Here is a 15,117-nt window from a genome sequence, read left to right on the forward strand (position 1 = left end):
GCCCAGGAGTTGGAGGTTGCTGTGAGCTGTGTGAGGCCATGGCCCTCTACTGAGGGCCATAAAGTAAGACTCTGTCTCTACAAAAAATAGAAAAAAAGAAAAAACTGGCTGGGTATTGTGTTGGGTGCCCGTAGTCCCCAGCTACTTGGGAGGCTGAGGCAAGAGAATAGCTTGAGCCCAAGAGTTCGAAGTTGCTGTGAACTATGATGATGCCATGGCACTCTACCAAGGGCAACAGAGTGAGATTCTGTCTCAAAAAAAAAAAAAAAGATACAGATAGAGACACAGATAGATATTTTAATATGTTATGCATATATCGTATATAAGAATATCACCCGCAATGTGAAAAAGCATATATATCTCATTGGAATTAAGTTGGTATAAATATAAAGTAGATTCTGATAAGCTGATATGTACAAACCTTAAACCAATCACCAATAACTCAAAATGTTGTTTAAAAATCATTAAAGGAATTAAAATGTTACACCATGAAATTCACCTAGTACAAGAAAGAAGACCACCAGGATGAAGGAGAGAAATGGAGTGGGAAGGGAGGGACGAGGGGAGCTTTGATAGAGGGAGGATAAAAGGCAGGACCACATTTATGGAGCACATTGCAAGGGTACAAGTCAAATCTGTCAAGTGTAGAACATAAATGTCTTAACACAATAATCAAGTAAATGAGGCGAAAGCTATGTTGATTGGTTTGATGTAACCACGTCAGATTGTATAAAAAGAAATGAACACATTGTACCCCACATATGCATAAATGTATTCATGATCTATGTGTATTTGACTTAATGTAAAAAAAAAAAGAATAAAGAAGACCAAAAAGAACTTCAGTCACACCTGAGGTGCCTCCGTCCAAAAAAAAAAAAAACCCAAAAAATCCTTCAGATTTCAGCTCTGCTCCTGTAGCTCAATGGCTAGGGCGCGAGCCACATACACCAGGGCTGGTGGGTTCAAACCCAGCCCAGGCCTGCCAAACAACAATGACAACTACAACAAAAAAAATAGCCAGGCAGTGTGGCAGGCGCTTGTAGTCCCAGCTACTTGGGAGGCTGAGGCAAGAGAATCGCTTAAGCCCAAGAGTTTGAGGTTGTTGTGAGCTGTGACGCCTTGGCACTCTACTGAAGGTGACAAAGTGAGATTCTGTCTCAAAATAAATAAATAAATAAATAAATAAATTTTAAAAATCCTTCAGATTTCAAGTATACAATAGAACCTCCACAGTTGACCACCTCCCTATGCTGACCACCTCAAGTCAACCAAATTTCTATAGACCGGACGTGCACCACATGTACATATTAATACAGTAGGCCTAGTTCCTTATGTTGACCATCTTTGTATGGTAACCAGCTTGTTGCAGTGGTCAGCTTACAGAGGTTCTACTGTGTGGTAGTCTCCCCTTAGCTACAGGGATACATTCCAAGACCCCCAGTAGATGTCTGAAACCATAGATACTACCGAACCCAAAATATACACACATATCCTATATATATACACACCTACATTATACACACACACGTTCCTGTGATAAAATTTAATTTATAAATCAGGCACAGTAAGAGATTAACAACAACAAAAATAAAATAGAACAATTATAACAATATACTATAATAAAAGTTACATGAATGTGATCTCTCTCTTGCTCTCAAGATACCTAAATATTGGGTGGTGCCTGTGGCTCAAGGAGTAGGGCGCAGGTTCCGTATACCAGAGGTGGTGGGTTCAAACCTGGCCCTGGCTAAAAAGTGCAAAACAAACAAAAAAAAAACCTACATATTTTTAGATGATACTTTACTATAACTGAAACCACAGAAAGTGAAACTGTAAATAAGAGGGGACTATTGTATAGTCATCGAAAAAAAACATAATGGATAGGTTACACAGATAATTAAACACAGCTAAAGAGAGTTGGTAAATTTAATCAATTTATCTGAAGCCATTCTATAGAATGCAGTATAGAGTTAGTGATTGAAAACATATAAAAGAGAGACAAAAGACATGACAGATAGATTGAAAAGATCTAAAACATTTCTAGCAGAAGCCCCAGAAAGTCCCAAAGAAATTTGGGCTGAGGATTTTCCAAACTTGGTAAAAGAACTCCAATCCACAGATTTAGGAGCCACAGTGAATCCTAAACAGGATAAATAAAAATCAAAGTGCTTCTAGATGTTTTGAAGTAGAGTTACAGAATGCCTAGCCAAGAAAAAGATCTAAAGAGAAACCAGAAAGTAAAAAACAAATTACTTACAATGAACAATAATTACTTTGGCAACAGACTTCTCATCAGAAATAATAGGCCAGAAGTGGTGGCTCATGCCTGTAATCCTAGCACTCTGAGAGGCCTAAGCAGGATCACTTGAGCTCAGGAGTTTAAGACCAGCCTGGGCACTATCGAGACCCCCTTCTGTCCTGAAAATAGAAAAACTAGCCAGGCATGGTGGCAGGCACCCGTAATTCCAGCTACTCAGGAGGCTGAGGGAGAAGGGTGGCTTGAATCCAGGAATTTGAGGTTGCTGTGAGCTAGGCTGATGCCACAATATTGTAGCCTGAGCAACAGAGTGAGAGGAGGGAAAGCAGGAAAGGAGGAAGGGAGAGAGGGAAGGAAGGAAGTCAGAATGCAATAAACGGTAGAAATAAAGCTAAAAAGGGCAGCATCTGTGGCTCAAAGGAGTAGGGCGCTGGCCCCATATGCCAGAGGTGGTGGGTTCAAACCTGGCCCCATCCAAAAACTGCAAAAAAAAAAAAAAAAAAGAAAGAATGAAACCAATACAGCAGCCTTAATAGTTGAGGCATCTGCACTCTCTTGGGCAGCACCTGTGGCTCAAAGGAGTAGGGCACCAGACCCATATACCAGAGGTGGTGGGTTCAAACCCAGCCCTGGCCAAAAACTGCAAAAAAAAAAAAAAAAGAAAGAAAGAATGAAACCAATACAGCAGCCTTAATAGTTGAGGCATCTGCACTCTCTTGGGCAGCACCTGTGGCTCAAAGGAGTAGGGCACCAGACCCATATACCAGAGGTGGTGGGTTCAAACCCAGCCCTGGCCAAAAACTGCAAAAAAAAAAAAAAAAGAAAGAAAGAAAGAAAAAGAAATAAAGCTAAAAAGAATAAGCAATCACAATAAATGATGTCCTTCCTATTAAATGACAGATATAATCAGATTGGATTTTTTAATGTACAACTATATGCTTTTACATATACACAAAAGAAAATCTCTAAAATAAAAAAAATTAAAAGGCTGAAGAAAAAATATATATATTCTCTATGCCCATGAATATTCTCAGGGATAAAAAAATTTCACCATATAAAGATAAAACAGATGGTATAGCATGGTAATTAAAGACACACATTCTAGAATGAGGCTACCTGGTTCAAATCCTGACTCCACCACTGAGAAGTTGAGTGGGCATGTAACTAAAGCCCACTTTCCCTGATTTTCCCATTGCTAAACTGGAGGCAACAATAGTGCCTACTATCACAGAGTTGATATCAGGGATAAATGAATTAGCATATAGAAAGCGCTTAGCACCAAGTGCTATAAAAGGACAAAATTCCAAGAAGACATCAATTATGAATTCATACGTACTCAATAAAATAGCCCCAAAACATATAAAGCAAAAATAGATAATATTTATGAGACATTGGCAAACAACCCAATTATAGTGGGGGATAGAACAGATAAAAAATTGGTATAGATACATACAAGTTAGCCATATCATGAATAAGCTTGATCTAATGGCTAAATTTAGAACTCCATACCCAAAAAACTAGAAAATATATTTATTATTTATAAATATAGCATGTGCAACATGTACAAAACCTGACCATGTACAGACAATATCCCTTGACCTCATAGCAATTAGATAGCAAAAAGATAACCAACCTCTCCCTGTATATTTGGAAATTTAAAAACATACTTCCGGGTGGCGCCTGTGGCTCAGTGAGCAGGGCGCTGGCCCCATATGCTGAGGGTGGCGGGTTCAAACCCAGCCCCGGCCAAACTGCAACAAAAAAATAGCTGGGTGTTGTGGCGGGCGCCTGTAGTCCCAGCTACTTGGGAGGCTGAGGCAGGAGAATCGCCTAAGCCCAGGAGTTGGAGGTTGCTGTGAGCTGTGTGATGCCACGGCACTCTACCGAGGGCAATAAAGTGAAACTCTGTCTCTACCAAAAAAAAAAAAAAAAAAAAACATACTTCCAAATAATTTATCCAAAAGTTAAAAAATATTTAGAATTAATGATAATGAAACTGGGACCCGTCAAAATGGGTCCAAAGCAGAATACAGCCAAAGCAGAAGAGGAAAATTTCTAAAAAAGAACAGTCATGATGCAATGAAAATACAAAGAAAAAAATATTAAAGAATAGAAATAATTTTTTTTTTTAAACAGAGGCTCGCTCTGTCACTTGGTTAGAGTGCAATGGCATCATCATAGCTGACACCAACATCAAACTCCTGGACTCAAGCAATCTTCCTGCCTCAGCCTCCCGACAGGCACCCACCAACAAAGCCTGGTTAATTTTTCTATTTTTAGTAGAGATGAGGTCTTGCTCTTGCTCAGGCTAGTCTCAAACCCCTGAGTTCGAGTGATCCTCTGACCTTGGCCTCCCAGAGTGGTAGGATTATGAATCATTACAAAAGTTTTGAGACGCACAAAAATCAAGAATAGTAACATCTGCGTGGATGGAAATAAACGAAGCCTTCCCAGCAACACCAATAAGCTGAGTAAGTTAAAACTTGCACAGGTGAATCAGAAAGGATAATGTTGACTGTGTTTCTTGAAAATGAAATAATGGACCATAACACAGTCTGTCTCAAAATTTTCATAGTGACCCATGTACAGGCATGAGCCATCACACTGGCCAAACCTAACATTTAAATACAGAAATATGGGCCAGGCGTGGTGGCTCATACCTATAATCCCAGCACTTGGAAGGCCAAGGCAGGTGGATTGTCTGAGCTCACAGGTTCAAGACCAGCCTGAGCCACAGCGAGACATCGTCTCTAAAAATAGCCGGGCATTGTGGTGGGCACCTGTAGTCCCAGCTATTTGGAAAGCTGAGGCAACAGAATCACTTAAACCCAGAAGTTTGAGGTTACTGTGAGCTATGATGTCATGGCACTCTACCAAGGGTGACAAAGTGAGACTCTATCTCAAAAATAAATAAATAAATGCAAAAATACCTGGCATGATTTAGTAAGAAAAAAAGAAAGTGGTTCAGAGCCGGTAGCCCAGTGGTTATAGCATCAGCCACATACACCAAGGCTGATGGCTTCAAACCCAGCCCCGGACAGCTAAACAACAATGACAATGGCAAAAAAAAAAAAATAGCCGGGTGTTATTGTAATCCCAGCTACTTGGGAGATTGAGACAAGAGAATTGCTTAAGCCCAAGAGTTTAAGGTTGCTGTGAGTTGTGATGCCATGGCACTCTACCAAGGGTGGCATAGTGAGACTCTGTCTCAAAAAAAAAAGAAAGCACCAATATTCAGAATACAAAAGGACATATAACTACAGAAATGATAATAAAACATTACAAGAAATGTTACACAAATACAGCATCTCCAAAAATATATAGAAAATGAAAAATTCCCTAGAAAAATGTGACTTTTCTAAACTGCCAAATTAAAAAAAATCTGAATATTGGGGGTGGCACCTGTGGCTCAGTGAGTAGGGCACCGGCCCCATATGCTGAGGGTGGTGGGTTCAAGCCCAGCCCTGGCCAAACTACAACAACAAAAAAGAAAAAATAGCCGGGCGTTGTGGCGGGCGCCTGTAGTCCCAGCTGCTCGGGAGGCTGGGGCAAGAGAATCGAGTAAGCCCAAGAGTTAGAGGTTGCTGTGAGTCGTGTGACGCCACGGCACTCTACCCGAGGGCGGTACAGTGAGACCCTGTCTCTACAAAAAAAAAAAAAAAAAAAAAAAATCTGAATATTGGGCGGTGCCTGTGGCTCAAGGAGTAGGGCGCTGGTCCCATATGCCGGACGTGGCGGGTTCAAACCTAGCCCCGGCCAAAAAAAAAAAAAAAAATCTGAATATGCATTTAATTATTAAAGACAGCAAATTAGTAATTAAAAGTATCCTCCCGGGCGGCGCCTGTGGCTCAGTGAGTAGGGCGCCGGCCCCATATGCCGAGGGTGGCGGGTTCAAACCCAGCCCCGGCCAAACTGCAACCAAAAAATAGCTGGGCGTTGTGGCGGGCACCTGTAGTCCCAGCTGCTCAGGAGGCTGAGGCAAGAGAATCGCGTAAGCCCAAGAGTTGGAGGTTGCTGTGAGCCGTGTGACGCCACGGCACTCTACCCGAGGGCCATAAAGTGAGATTCTGTCTCTACAAAAAAAAAAAAAAGTATCCTCCCCTGTAATTTATCAGGTCCAGATGGTTCTTTGTGTTCCACCAATATTCAACAAAGTGAAAATCCTATCTTAAGCTCTTTCAGAAAATAGCAAAAGATGGACTGTGTTGCCATTTATTTTATGAGGATAACACAATAAATATCAAAAATAGTTGAAAATGTTTTTAAAATATAGGCTGCTAAGGCTGGGCTCGGTGGCTCATGCTGTAATCCTAACACTTGGGAGGCCAAGGCAGGTGGATTGCCTGAGCTCATGAGTTCAAGACCAGCCTGAGCCAGAGCAAGACCATGGCTCTAAAAACAGCCAGGCATTGTGGCAGGCACCTGTAGTCCCAGCTACTTGGGAGGCTGAGATAAGAGAATTGCTTGAGCCCAAGAGTTTGAGGTTGCTGTGAGCTATGACACAATGGTACTTTACTGAGGGTGACAAAATGAGGCTCTGTCTCAAAAAAAAAAAAAAAAATATATATATATATAGGCTGCTATATGTTTATAATTTTGTCCCTCTAAAATTCACATGTTGAAACCTAATCCCCAATGTGATGGTATTTGGAGGTGGGGCTCTTGGGAAGTGATATTAGGTACAGCACTGCCCGACTTGGCTATAACCTCCACTTCCCGCCCCCCCCCCTTCACCCACTCTCTGTCTCTTCCACAGAGACTTTGGAAGCCATGTGTTTCGTCACCAAATGAAGGTTCCTAGATGCCTGAGTCACCACTTGAAGAGGAAAGGCCAAGAATAGCCACCTGACCCACATCAGAGCAAGAAATAAATATTTATCTTGTCAAGCCACATTTTCATACACATGTGGGTCTATTTCTAGGTCCCATTGGTTTGTGCCCTTCCCTTCCCAGTGGAACACTGCCATTGCTGTAACTGTATAAAAATGTTTGGTAGCTGATAGGGCAAGTGCAGGGCCAAACCAGCGATGAACCCCTCCAAGACATAGCGCTCATTTCTTTTCTTTCTTTCTTTTTTTGGAGAGACAGAGTGTTACTTTGTCTCTCTTGGTAGAGTGCCATGGTGTCATAGCTCACAGCAACCTCAAACTCTTGGACTCAAGCAATCCTCTTGCTTAGTTTCCCAAGTAGCTGGGACTACAGGTGCCTGCCACAATGCCTGGCTAGTTTTGGAGACAGGGTCTTCTCTAGCTCAGGCTAGTCTTGAACTCCTGAACTCAGTCAATCCACCCGCCTCAGCCTCCCAGAATGCTAGGAAACAGGCATGAGCCACTGCCCCACCCCACCCCACACCTAGTTTCTCATTTCTTTCCCCTTTTTTTTTTTTTTTTTTGAGACAGGGTCACTCTGTTGCCCTAGGTAGTGGCATCATAACTTACAACAACCTCAAACTCTAGGGCTCAAATGATCCTTTTTCCTTAGGCTCCTGAGTAGCTAGGACTACAGGCGTTTTTCTATTTTTAGTAGAGATGGGGTCTTGCTCTTCTACCCAGCTAGTTTTTTTCTATTTTTTTTAGGAGAGACAGGGTCTCACTGTTGCTCAGGCAGGTCTCAAAACTCCTTAGCTCAAGAAATCTTCCCGGGCGGCGCCTGTGGCTCAGTTGGTAAGGCGCAGGCCCCATATACCGAGGATGGCGGGTTCAAACCCGGCCCCGGCCAAACTGCAACCAAAAAATAGCCGGGCGTTGTGGCGGGCGCCTGTAGTCCCAGCTACTCGGGAGGCTGAGGCAAGAGAATCACTTAAGCCCAGGAGTTGGAGGTTGCTGTGAGCTGTGTGAGGCCACGGCACTCTACCGAGGGCCATAAAGTGAGACTCTGTCTCTACAAAAAAAAAAAAAAAATCTTCCCACCTCAGCCTCCCAGAGTGGTAGGATCACAGATGCGATTGCACCCGACCTAGTTTCTATTTCTTAACCCTGGGCTTAGGAAGTGCACAGAAGTCACCTCCTTAAGAGGGAGTTAAAAAGACCAAAGGAAGAAGCAGATAAGCGGGTACTCCCTTCTCCAAAAATAAGGACCCATCAATGCTAAGGCTGCTGTCCTGGAGATGTAAAACCAGAAGGCTCAAGTCAGAGTGGAAGGAGGCAGGAAAAGAGTTTCCAGATAGACCCCTGTTCTCTCTGTCTCTCTCTCTCTCTCTCTCTCTCTCACACACACACACACACACACACACACACGCAAAAGAGAAAATGACACAAGGCTTTGCAACCACGGGCTAGAGGAACCTGGAAGCAAAAGCTGAGGCTGTCAGCTGCCCAGCAGTTCACACTCTGAAACAATCTTCCCACCTCCAGCCTCCTGAGAACCTGCCAAGAGCCGCAGGCGGAGACACAGGCGTCCCCACATGGCCTACCTCAGCAGCACGACTAAGCACTGGGGAAGTGACAGAATGATGTTTAAAAAAAACTATTATAACTGGGATATTTTAAAATTCCGCCCTCAAGGCAGCATCCCGGTTGCTACAGCAACCCCAGCTCTGCGGGGTGTCCTGATTACCAACACACTCACTGCACCTGCCTCCACCAAGAGGCGGCGTCCTCGGAAGCTGCTGCCACCAAGGGGAACAGGGGGGAAGTGCCCCGGTTCTGACTCCAAGGTCATTACCTGAGACCTGCGGTTATTTTATCTGTTCAATGTGAACCTGAAACCACCCTTACAGATTGATGGAGAGGTGGAAAGGGAGAACTAGGGTAAGGTCCCCAAAACGCTATGAAAGAGCAGGTTTAGTTAAAATATTGATAATAATCAAACACTGTGAAGGAATAGGCTTAGCTAAAACAATAATAATCAGCCACTTTCTCCTCGTTTGCTGGATAACAGTCAGTGTCCCTTTGGTGCTTCTCTGTAATTGCTTCTCTAGAGGGCACAGGTGGTAGCCATAAAGACTCTTACCTCTTCTGGTAAATAACATCACCTGTTCAGACCTAGGGGTCGTTGTGGAGGTATCTTCCAGGATTGACTGACCTACTCGCCTACCCAGGCAGAGGAACTGACTCAGCTGGTCTTGGACCGTGCACCCAAAGCCTTGCATTCCAGTAACTGAGCCACCCGGACAGCCACCCATACTAAAGGACTGATGATTCTGCCCTGGAGCCAGCCAATCAGTAGACCCTGATTGCCTAATCCTATGTCCGCCAACTGTCTTTAAAAACCCCATCTCGGCTCGGCGCCCGTAGCTCAAGTGGCTTCTCTCATCGTCATCCTCATTGTCGTGAATGTTCTCCTCTGCTTTCTGTAAGGTGTCTCACGTAATGCTAGTCACTAGCAAGTGGCTTGTGAGTATTCTGATCGTGCTGTTTTTAAAAACAGGCAGTTTGAAATAAAGAAGTTAGGGATGACTGTTGGAGAGGAAGTTGTTGGACAGAATGAGATGTATCTTAGTAATATCCAAAGAAGATTTTGGCTTGGCGCCCATAGTACAGTGGTTATGGCGCCAGCCACATACACCAAGGCCTGCCCAGCCCAGGCCTGCCAAACGACGATGACAACTACAACAAAAAAATAGCCAGGCATTGTGGTGGGCGCCTGTAGTCCCAGCTACTCGGGAGGCTGAGGCATGAGAAATGCTTAAGCCCAAGAGTTTGAGATTGCTGTGAGCTGTGATGCCACAGCACTCTACTGAGGGTGACATAGTGAGACTCTGTCTCAAAAAATAAATAAATAAATAATACCCTATCTCCTCAAGTCTCAGACAGGTGGATTTGAGAAATTTCTCCTGTCTCCCAACCTAGCGCTATGCAGAATAAACTCTCTGCTTAAACCACAGTGTGCCAGTCCCTGCCTCCTGTAGCTAGGGGTGGCCTTGTGAGCCCACTGTCATTGACCGCATAGAACTGGGGGTGTGATCGTGGGGGTGCCTCTGGGAAGCGCTCTACAGGAGTCAAGCTGCGCTTGCTTTGCCCCCTACTCTTGCCTCCTTCCCCATGGGAGTATGGATGAGGCCTGAAAGCACAGCGGTGCCACCTTGCTGAGTCCTCAAGGACATTCCTGAGTGGATCTTCCAGCCTGAAATACCTACCTCTGAGCTTCCTACTGCTTAGAAAAATAGCTTCTTTGCCAAGCCACTGTAGTCAGATTTCTGTGCGGCACAGCAGAATGAAATCTAAATGATACAGCATTGTACTTAAAACAACTTCTTCCTGGCTCAGAACCCATAACACAGCAGTTATGGCGCCAGCCACATACACTGAGGCTGGTGGGTTCAAACCCAGCCCAGGCCTGCTAAACAACAATGACAACCACCACAACAAAAGAATATCTGGGCGTTGTGGCAGGCGCCTGTAGTCCTACTAAGGAGGCTGAGGCAAGAGAATTGTTTGAGACCAAGAATTTGAGGTCGCTGTGAGCTGTGACGCCATAGCACTCTACTGAGGGCGACATAGTGAGACTCTTGTCTCAAAAAAAAAAAACTTATGCCTCACATAATCCTATGAGACAGGTATTGTCAACAATTTTGCACTGACAAAATGGAAGCTTGGAGAACTGAAGTAAGCTGCATGACACCACAGAGCTAGTGAGAGGCAGGGCTAGGACTCCATCTCCAAGCCTGGTCTTCTCACCTCTCCAAAATCCCTGAGGGAGATGCAAGCACAGAAGGACACCCTTCTCCCTGCGGGCTACGGCAGGGCTCACTGAAGGAGAGTCTCAGGGCACTCTTATCCCCAGGGACTACCCTGAGGGCTACGGGAGGACTCGCTGCAGGAGGGTCTCAGGGCACTCTTATCCCCAGGGACTACCCTGAGGGCTATGGGAGGACTCACTGCAAGAGAGTCTCAAGGCATCCTGGTCCATGAGGGCTATGGGAGGACTTGCATCAGGAGGTTCTCAGGAGGATCCCAGTCCATGAGGACCTGTGGGAGAGTTCACCTTTAGGAGGGTCTCAGGGCACTCAGATCCCTGAGACCTATGGGAGGGCTCACTGCAAAAGGGTCTCAAGATACCCCAGTTCCTGAGAGCTATGGGAGGACTCACTGCAAAAGTCTCAGGGCACCCTCATCCCCAGGGACTACTGCAGGAGGCTCTCAGGGCACCCTGTCCCTGAGGGCTACGGGAGGACTCGCTGCAGGAGGCTCTCAGGGCACCCCTGTCCCTGAGGGCTAAGGGTGGGCTCACTGCAGGAGGCTCTCAGGGCACCCCTGTCCCTGAGGGCTACGGGAGGACTCGCTGCAGGAGGCTCTCAGGGCACCCCTGTCCCTGAGGGCTAAGGGTGGGCTCACTGCAGGAGGCTCTCAGGGCACCCCTGTCCCTGAGGGCTAAGGGTGGGCTCACTGCAGGAGGCTCTCAGGGCATCCTGGTCCCTGAGGACCTGTGGGAGGGCTCACTGCAGGAGGGTCTCAGGGCACCCCTGTCCCTGAGGGCTATGGGAAGGCTCACTGCAGGAGGGTCTCAGGGCACCCTGTCCCTGAGGGCTATGGGAAGGCTCACTGCAGGAGGGTCTCAGGACACCCCTGTCCCTGAGGGCTATGGGAGGGCTCACTGCAGGAGGCTCTCAGGGCATCCTGGTCCCTGAGGGCCTGTGGGAAGGCTCACTGCAGGAGGGTCTCAGGGCCTCCACGTCCCTGAGGGCTATGGGAGGGCTCACAACAGGAGGTTCTCGGAGAATCCTGGTCCATGAGGATCCTGGAGAATCCTGGTCCATGAGGACCTGTGGGAGGATTCACTGCAGGAGGGTCTCAGGGCACCTCTGTCCCTGAGGGATATGGGAGGATTCACTGCAGGAGAGTCTCAGGGCTATCTACTCCAGCAAACATCCTGCCAAGTGTCAGGCAGGCAGGTGTTGGGGAACATTGTAATAGTGAATTATTATGGACAAAAGTCATAGACCTTTGTGAATTCATTTAGTAGGAGACACAGAATAAGCAAGCATATGTTGGTCACAGGGTGATAAGTCCTAGGATCAGGGGATGGGGAGTGCTATTTTTATAGGAAGAAGTCCTGCCAGTAGCAGTAGCTCACGCCTGTAATCCTAGCACTCTGGGAGGCCCAGGTGGGTAGATTGCTTGAGCTCACAAGTTCGAGACCAGCCTGAGCAAAAGCAAGATCCTTTCTCTACTAAAAATAGCAAAAGTGAGGCAAGAGGATCGCTTGAGCCCCAGAGTTGGAGGTTGATGTGAGCTATGACACCACAGCACTCTACCCAGGGCAATAGCTTGAGACTGGGAAAAAAAGAAAAGTCTTGAGGTGACATATCTACCAGACCTTAATTAAGAAATGATGAGGAAAAAAGCAGTGGCAGCCAGGCAGACCTTGGCCGTGAGCACAGGCCCCCACAGAGCACCAGCAGTGGAGTAGCATGGGACAGAGGCAGGTGAGGTCCAGGAGGTGGTGGAGCAACAGCATGGGGAGGTGTTTGCTCCATGGTTAAGAAATTTTGGCTTTTACTCTGAGACAAAGTCACAGAAGGGCCTTGATCAGAGGACAGATCCTATGATCTGACAGACATCTGGGCCAAGTAGTAGAGAAGAGGAGAGAGACCAGAGGTGAGGCTGCTGGACAGGCTGGGTGAGGTGCGGGGCCTGAGCCAGGATTGCAGTGGAGGTGGACACACGGGATACACTCTGAGGGCCAGGCCTAGCAGGACCCTGGCCAAAGACAAGTAAGACTGCAGGAGGCGTGGCCCGGGTATAGAGGAACCGGGCCAGGCTGGCTCTGGACAGGGTTCTGCTGATTCTGGGGAGAGCACAGTCCTCACTCTCTCCTCTGTTCAGCTCCAGGATGCCAGCCCTCTGCTCTCTGGTTGGTCTCTCCCAGTCCCTTGGTTCCTTACTTTTAAATGCCCATGAGGCATCTAGAGGAGTGAGGAAGTCAGAGCCAAGATTGCTTCAAGAATGAGGATGGTGGCATCAGATGTCAAATGCAAACCTTGGAGTTAAATGAGGACAATTTACTGATCCAGAGATCTTAAATGCCCAGGTTGTGGGTGACACAGACAAATGAAGAAATAGAATTGGATTATTCCTGGAGACAGAGCTAAGTACAAACATACTTTCTAGAATCACTGTAGGAAAAGTTCCGTCCTTTAGAACAAACCATTAACAAGATCCATTTTTTTTTTTTTTTTTTTTTGAGACAGAGCCTCAAGCTGTCACCCTGGGTAGAGTGCTGTGGCATCACAGCTCACAGCAACCTCCAACTCCTGGGCTCAAGCCATTCTCCTGCCTCTGCCTCCCAAGTAACTGAGACTACAGGCGCCCACCACAATGCCTGTAGGATAATATTTAGAAATAAACATATCCTACATCAAGCACAAAAAGTGAACTCAGTGTGAGCTTAAAATGGTTTGCTATTCTTTCAGAGGCTTAATGGACCTGGGCCCCCCTGGGATACTCACAGAGTTAGCTTGCCTGGAGCTAAAATTCCATAAGCCAATTCTCTGAAGCTGTGCACCCTGTTAAGCCTGAGGCCAAAGGGCATGCCGCCCTTCCTCAGAGATACGGGCCAGTTAAAAACATATTGTCAGAGGTCTATAGGTGCTCTGCCCTGAGGAGAGACAGTCATTACTTCATGCTGAGTAAACTGAGTGAACGCTTGAAGGTACTCTTCCATTAACTCTGTTCCCCTGCTGCTTTCTTCTTTGTGATCTTTATTTAGATGCCTGCCCAAGAGATTGGTCAGTGTCCGGAAGAGGATGTTTACTGCAGAAGTGATTGTGTTGATGTGGTAACAGGATATTTCCTTACAAGTTAATTTCAGATAGGTAAAATGAGGTAATGGTGAAACAGATGATAGATTAAGTGTGTACGTGACTAGAAGTGTATAAAATCAAATCCCTGAATAAAGAACTTCGCTACACACCATCCCATACTAAGTAGTCTGTTTCTTGTTTACCCTTAATAATTGCAGGAGCAGGGCGGCGCCTGTGGCTCAGTCGGTAAGGCGCCGGCCCCATATACCGAGGGTGGCAGGTTCAAGCCTGGCCCCGGCCAAACTGCAACCAAAAAATAGCCGGGCGTTGTGGCGGGCGCCTGTAGTCCCAGCTACTTGGGAGGCTGAGGCAAGAGAATCGCTTAAGCCCAGGAGTTGGAGGTTGCTGTGAGCTGTGTGAGGCCACAGCACTCTACCGAAGGCCATAAAGTGAGACTCTGTCTCTACAAAAAATAAAATAAAATAATTGCAGGAGCGAGTTTATACCCAAGGCAAAGCTGCTGTTCTTTCACATGTCCGGTCACAATGCCCGGCTATTTTTTGGTTGCAGCCGTCATTGTTGTTTGGCAGGTCTGGGCTGGATTTGAATACACCAGCTCAGGTATATGTGGCTGGCGCCTTAGCCACTTGAGCCACAGGCACCAAGCCAACAAGATCCTTTTTCTTTTCTTTCTTTTTTTTTTTTTTTGCAATTTTTTTCTGCAATTTTGCCAGCGCTGGGTTTGAACCCACCACCTCTGTCATATGGGGCTGGCGCCCTACTCCTTTGAGCCACAGACGCCGCCCAACGAGATCCTTTTTCTTTCCACACCAGGGAAGTCACTAAGTATATGCCAAGGCCGGCACAACTCGTTTTTAGAGAGAGAGAGGGACTTTGCAGCCCAGACTGGGTGTGGGTGTGGGGTGGGAGTAAGAGCAGAAGCAGGAAAGGAGATGTCAGCACCTCATGGGGCGAGTGCCACTTCTCTCTCTGCACACCTCTCACCCACTACCCTCTCCCCACCAGATTTTAATTTTTTTTTTTATTTTTTTTTTTGCAGTTTCTGGCCGGAGCTGGGTTTGAACCCACCACCTCCAGCATATGGAGCTGACGCCCTACCCCTTTGAGCCACAGGCACCACCCTCAGATTTTAGATACATTCCAAACAGACCTTCAC

This window comes from Nycticebus coucang, chromosome 12, assembly GCF_027406575.1.
Source record: "Nycticebus coucang isolate mNycCou1 chromosome 12, mNycCou1.pri, whole genome shotgun sequence".
NCBI lineage: Eukaryota > Metazoa > Chordata > Mammalia > Primates > Lorisidae > Nycticebus > Nycticebus coucang.